This window comes from Limulus polyphemus, unplaced genomic scaffold (assembly GCF_000517525.1).
Source record: "Limulus polyphemus unplaced genomic scaffold, Limulus_polyphemus-2.1.2 Scaffold1629, whole genome shotgun sequence".
In the NCBI taxonomy this organism is placed as follows: Eukaryota; Metazoa; Arthropoda; class Merostomata; order Xiphosura; family Limulidae; genus Limulus; species Limulus polyphemus.
Window position 1 is genome coordinate 186,543 of NW_013667239.1, and position 6,922 is coordinate 193,464.

Sequence of the window (6,922 nt, forward strand, 5' to 3'; positions counted from 1 at the left end):
CTTCATCTATGTAATTGATGTAAATCACAAAATGCAAAGGTCTCAAGACTGAGCCCTGAGGTACCCAACTTGTGACATTAATCCAGTTTGACTGAACTCCATTTGTAACAGCCCTCTGCTTTCTTCCATCCAGCCACTCTTCTATCTAACTTGCTAACTTATCCCCCACACCTACAGAGATGATTTTTTTACAAGCCTTTGATGTGGCACCATGTCAAATGCTTTCAGAAAATCCAGATACACAAAATCTACACCCTTACCCTCATCTACATAAGTAGTAACATTTTCAAAGAATGTTAAAAGATTTGTAAGGCAAGATTTTCCCTTAGTGAAACCATGTTGACTATCCAATAAAATTCTAAACTTTGTTAAATGATTTTCCAAAGCATATTTTAACAGACTTTTCAAAATTTTTCCCACAATTGATGTAAGACTAATGGGTCTATAAATATTGGGACAATTTTTATCACCTCCCTTGAAAAGAGAAGTTGCATTAGCTAACTTCCAATCCTCTGGTATCTGCCCACTATTCAAGGACTGACAAAAAATAGTAGCAAATGGCTCACATATCCAATCTTTAACCTCCTTCAAAACCCTTAGGGAAATATCATCTGGCCCAGGAGCCTTATCATTTTTTAAACTTCCCAATTTTTTCTTAACCAGCTCAGAATTAACACAGTCATCTTGTTTCCATTTATCAACTGATTAAGATATGGAATACTGCTTAAATCTTCATTAGTAAACACCGAAGTAAAAGTAAACTTTTTTGCCATCTCATAATCATCAGTCACTAGCCTTCCTTTATCATCTCTCAGGGATCCTATCCCTATCCTAACATTTTGTTTCCCTGTAATGTATTTAAAGAAATCCTTACTGTTAATTTTTACATTGTCAGCCAATAGATCATATACCAATAAAAAATGCAGTGGAAATTACTTTCATTTTAAATAGATTCTGGTGAAAACTTTACACTGACAGTATAACATACAATGTAATGTAAATTTCATCACTGTATAGTACTTTTGATACACTGGATTACAATAAACCCACCATATTCACACCATCAATCTACATTGCTGGCAATATTGAGGCACTGCATACTGTCTTTGTCGATCTTTTCTTAAAACAATATGAAGATGATTCTTTACCTAATAAAAGAAAAATAAATACACACATTAATCTTGGTTTTAACTCCAAAGTAATAGGTATTAGCCATATGTTATATGAATAATAATTATATAAAGTTTAGATTATATAGCTTCACTTCCTAGACATGATTATTTGTGTAAAATAGATTCCACACATTCAATATTGTATGTTACAATAAAATCTGGCTGGATGTTGTAGGTCTGATAATGAGAAAATGATGTGGGGGATGAGTTTGATGTAGTAGAGCTAGTGATTTTATCCAATGCAATCTTTGTTTGTGTCTCTTGAAATGTTAAAACAAAATAGTTAGATGTGACAAAATAATACAAATTTGTGATGTCACACTGTAAACCAGATATACAAGGGAAACGTCATTAGTCACACTTAATTTATTGTTACGTCAAAGTTTGTGCTGTGATTTAGATTTCATTATGACCTTTTTTGATACACATATTAAACTATTAAAAAAGAAAAAAAACATGTATTACTTAAATATGTGAAATTTTACTAACTATATATTTAAGGTCATCCATTGAAGTCTGAAGGTTCTTCTTCATCACTATCAAATTCAGCCACTTCATCCTTGACCCAGCATCCTACCCAATCTTTTTTCCACCCTGACCTACAAGCCATTATAAAATTTCTTAATCCTTTTATCCACCAATCTCTGTTTTATCTTATTTCATAAAGCAATATTTATATTTTAATCACTCACATAAGCACTTCAGTACTATATTAACACATACTTGTTTTTAAGCCTACTAGTATTATAAAAAAAACGTATAAATATTAAATCATATTCTTTATTTAATCCTATAAAGCAATTACTTAAATTATGTTTAGAATTACTTTTGTCCTACAATATACTTTACCTATTCCTTATGTTTTTATATACATTGTACACTACTTATATTTATACTTTACCCAACTTAACAAATTAAATAAGCTTAGTTTCTACACAGCAATACCATTTAGAATGTTTCAGCATTTGGTTACATTTTCAGTTGAAGATATCATCACAACAGTTCATATATGTCTCAAATGCTTTTTTTCATGGGAAAAGGTTGTCATCTGTATGTTTGATGAAAAATTAGATTTTAACCTTAATATCTGAAGTTAATAGTACAGAACTTAAAGTGGTTTGGCCAATACAATATCCAGAAAATTATAAAAAAGCATTAAAATTGCCTATCAATAATAATGTAGCATTAGAGATTTTAAACAATACAAATTTTGTGCTAGTCGGTTCACCTTATGTAGAGAAACTTTTACTTGGAAATGAATTCTTCCTCCCATTTGTGTCAAAATTTTGGTGAACATCCACTGTTTTTAGCAAAGTAATTTACCTACAGAAGACCTTTTCCCAGTGCTAAACATCCATAAAATATCTCAGTTGCAAGTGCAGGATTGAAAGGTGTTATGTTTGCATAAAATACAAACATTGCAGATGTGGTTACCATGGGGTTTCAGAAAAAAAAAGGATTTTGTCCAGAATCTAATCAACACGAAACTGTGAAGCAGAAGAAACAGTAAGCATAAGATATTTTGTTCTTCTCATTGTAACCACTTTAATTGTTTTAGATAACTCAGAGATCGAACAAACTTGGATATGATGGATGAGACCTCAACCAACAAAAGTAATAAGAAATAGATGAACATTTATTGTCATTTTATACTGAGTGCAAATCAATGTCAAAAGTTGCCTTTTCATCAACACTAAAAGATGTTTGGAGTTTCACAGAATTGTTTGAAGAAAGAAATCAAATCCTAAACTTATGCAAAAATTTATATGAGAAATTGGTCTAACATATTTTCTCTTGTTTAAATTTGTTACCAAATGATGGTGGATTTTGTAAAATCAACTTGAAAGTTTTGAGATTAAAAAGTACTATAGTAACTTATCATACGAGTGCCACTAGTTGTAGATCTTGAGATCACAAATTCTAACGTGCCACATACATAGTATAATGAACTTCAAATGAGAATAACACCCATTACAATAGTGATAATACTATCAAAACTTTCAGAATTGGCATCAAAATACCAAACTTATCTATATATATATAGTCAAATCTATCAACACTTATAATATTATCATATATAACTTCTGATAAGCAAGCTAACTCTATACAACACAACGAAAAATAAATCTACATATTAATCAAGATAACTCTATGAAACAGACTTGAAATACATGATATAAATCAATGAACAAAATGTCTAAAGTCTGTTATGAATAAATTTCATTGATTCATTAGTTGAGTACTTCACTATAAAGAATTATTTTAGTCACAAAACAAATGGTCTCAAAAGGTGTCACCAGGTTAGGTGACTTAGATTATTCCTAAACCTATATACTAAACTTGCAATGTATAAAACTAACTTCATGAGTATCATCATTGTTAATGATAAAAAATAACAACAATAATATTCAGAATTATTTTAAACTTATAATAAAAGAATATGATGTGGATTAAAGAAAAACCTTTATCTATTTTGGGAGAAAGAGTCAAAAGGTTACATTCATAAACAGATTATATGGTAAGAATAAATGCATATGTACATATCCGTACAAACAATATACATTGTATAAATAAATTGTAATCTATAGTGGTTGAACAAAAAAGGCAATACTAACTCTCGAAGCTTCAAGTAATACTCAGTTTTTTTACGTTTCTCTTCCAGAACTTGATTTGTAATAATTGTTTCTTCCACCTGTTCTACTGATGGTGTTGAATCATTTTCATTAGGTTTTGGATTTTCATGCTTCGAATCGGTTCTTGAAGTTTGAGGTTCTTTCCACAGAGCCTGAACTGGTTGAACACAGTTGTTCCTGGACTGATGTACAACTTTAGAAAAATCCCTTTTCTTTTGAAGTTTTTTCATGTAAGTTCTTACCAATGAATTCACAGATGGTCCATTTGAAGGTCCTGTAGGTTCTGTGTTATCACATGTTGCTGGAGTTGACTCATCAGCTGGCAAAGAACCTTCAGAAATATCACAATAAGAAATAAGTTATTTTATAGGAGTCCATGAAAAAAAACCAACAATGTTGTTCTTATGTAGGAGATGACACTACTTTGCAGTATGACTTTGACAATAGATGAAACTAACAATATCAAATAAGGTTTTCCAAAGTTGAAGATAGTGAAATTGTCAAACAACTGTCAAATGAAACAAAAATTGAAAATACTCAAAATAAAATTAATTAAGAATTTGAGATATTTACTCATGCAATTTTTCAATACAAGTTAAAAAAATAGCATTTGTATCAAGTCTGAATTTCTTACATTATAAAACAATGTTTCAGTTAATGCTTTTACACTAGTCTTAAAAAATAATTTTTCTCATCCAAGTAGTTGAAAAAATAAATGACAAGAAGATAAAAAATATAAAATCAACTATCCTGTTATGTTTTCATGAGGCTTCAGCAATTATCTACATGACACATCTACATCTAGTAATATACCAGATACAAACATAAAGTTGTTATTTTGGGATTCTAGGCACCACATACAGAATAGGTTTGAAGTTTTATGTATGAAATTTCTGCTTTGGCTTTTTTCTGAAGTGGATGACTTGATCTCAGTATAAAAATACCTTTCAAGTCAATGTTGTTTCCTTTGTGAAAGTAGTCTAATTCCACTGCTTGTGTTCTAGTGTTTATTAAAGTAACTAGCATATCAAACAATGGTATATTTAATCAGCTATACTAATGTCATTGTCCTTAAATGTGTTGTTCAGGAAATATGGATGTACATAGATTGCCGATTTTTGGACTTTGGCCTTGCTAGTATTGGTTATTATTTTATGTAAATGGATACTTTAAGTTTTCATTAAAATTCTCAAGAAGTACAGTCATATCTAGAATCCCTAGCACATCATCTCACTTTCTCACTTGTCATATCAAACCCAAATTCCTAATAATCTCCTCAACAGAAATTATATTATTCAACTTTGTACATGAAAAATAAGATACAAGCCATCTTGAATAAAGTTCAAGTTTTTCAAAAACTCACAACTAAACACATTAAGAACATCTCTGAATAAACATACTAAGAACATTCCTCACTAAACACATAGAGAGCTCTCAACTAAACATACTAAGAACCTAAGAACTTCCAATTAAACATACTAAGAACTCTAAACTAAACACATTAACACATTCCTGACTAAACATACTAAGAACTCCCTACTAAAAAAATTAATAACTCCCATCTAAACACACTAAGAATCCCTGACTAAAGACACTAAGAACTCCCAACTAAACTCTTTTTAGTAGATGATTCCAAGTTCTGCTTGGTTAAGACTTGATCTTTCCATTTGTATTCTTAGAGCTTCTTTAATTTTCCCAAGTTTTCAGTGTTGTTCCTTGTCAATGAAAAAATAACTCTCCAGACCTGAAGAACTTAGCATGTAGCCAAAAACTAGGGGAGCACTCAGTAAAGTGCACACCTCTGCCATGCAGCATTGATCATATTCAACTCTCAAAAAATACAAAGATGTGTCCATATGTCCATCATTATCAATGGACACTGACTATTTTTGGCAGGACAATGAGGAATAATATTATACATATATCCACCAAGTTTCATTAAAATTTCATAATTTTTGCCTGATTTATAGAGCAAAAATAGTGTGAATTTTGTTACCTTGACCCACCAAAAACTAATCACTTCTAAGTTGGGTAATAGTTCAAATGTATACCAACTTTCTTCCAAATACATTTAGTCATTTTTGAGTAATTTTGCTGACAAACACACACACACACGGGTGAAAACATAACATTCATTCACTTTCAGTGGTAGAGGTAACAAAAGGCAGAAGCAGACAACAAAAATCATTCTCAATTCAATCAACATACATGTATTAACTCTTTCAGCACATGCTCGGTCCTTGGGACCGACCTCATAACCATTTTGTGCTTTTTACAGATTTCATGCTATAACTTTTAAATTAGTAAGCAAATGTTCACAAACTTTGGCAGATTATCAATAAACATTACAAGGATTTCATACTCAAAATATCAGATTTTTTTATCAAGTCTTAAGGTTTGTTAAACAATGTTTTTCTCATGCTTTTTTTTTTTTCACATGTTGCCTATCCAACATGCAAAGTAATTTTCATTTTAAGATTAAAAATACTTTTACACATCAAAAAAATTATCAAATTTCACATGTAAAATCTTTATAATGTCCAGACAATTATCAAATGTTTCTTAAGAAAAAACTTTATATTTTATCTGTTATTTTCACTAACGAATCTCTGTACAGGTTCGGCTTGACCAATCTCGTAACCACCATAAAAAATTAGGAAATATATAAAAATTATAACCTTTTTCTTTCTAGAATGACTACAAATTATAATGCAAAAACACAAATGTTTAGACTAAATAGCTTAAATCTCATAACATTATAGATTTACATATATTTATTATTTTTATTATATTGACCTGTCAGTCATGCCTGGCTAACAATACAGAAGTTACAATGATGCGGCACACATGCACTCATGTTACTGTATCCAATAATATAAAACTGACCTTTAGTCTTTACAAAGTGACTTGTCTTGGCTGTGTTTTAGTGGAATAGTAATTTGTAAAATACAATCACATTTCAATTATTATACATAATATATGTATATACATTATTACTATTTACAAATAACTTCTTAAACTTATTTTACTTAAAACATATAACAGTGGATAAAGAAGTAAAGCAAACAATTATCTCTTCTAGTTACGCCTTTGTACTCGTTTGGTGCTTGACGTAGG

The 6,922-nt window shown here is 30.2% G+C and overlaps 1 protein-coding gene across 1 annotated transcript in view; it reads right to left on the reverse strand.

The window, feature by feature from the left end:
* LOC111087003 (DNA-binding protein RFX6-like) overlaps window positions 1–1,684 on the reverse strand; it is a 77,850-nt gene extending 76,166 nt beyond the window's left edge. Inside the window, exons 1-2 of the mRNA XM_022392053.1 lie at window positions 1,662–1,684; window positions 1,051–1,148 (exon numbers count right to left, since the gene is read on the reverse strand). The gene's annotated coding sequence lies outside the window, so the exon portion shown is untranslated. The remainder of the gene's footprint in view (window positions 1–1,050; window positions 1,149–1,661) is intronic.
* Between the last annotated feature and the right edge of the window lie 5,238 nt (window positions 1,685–6,922).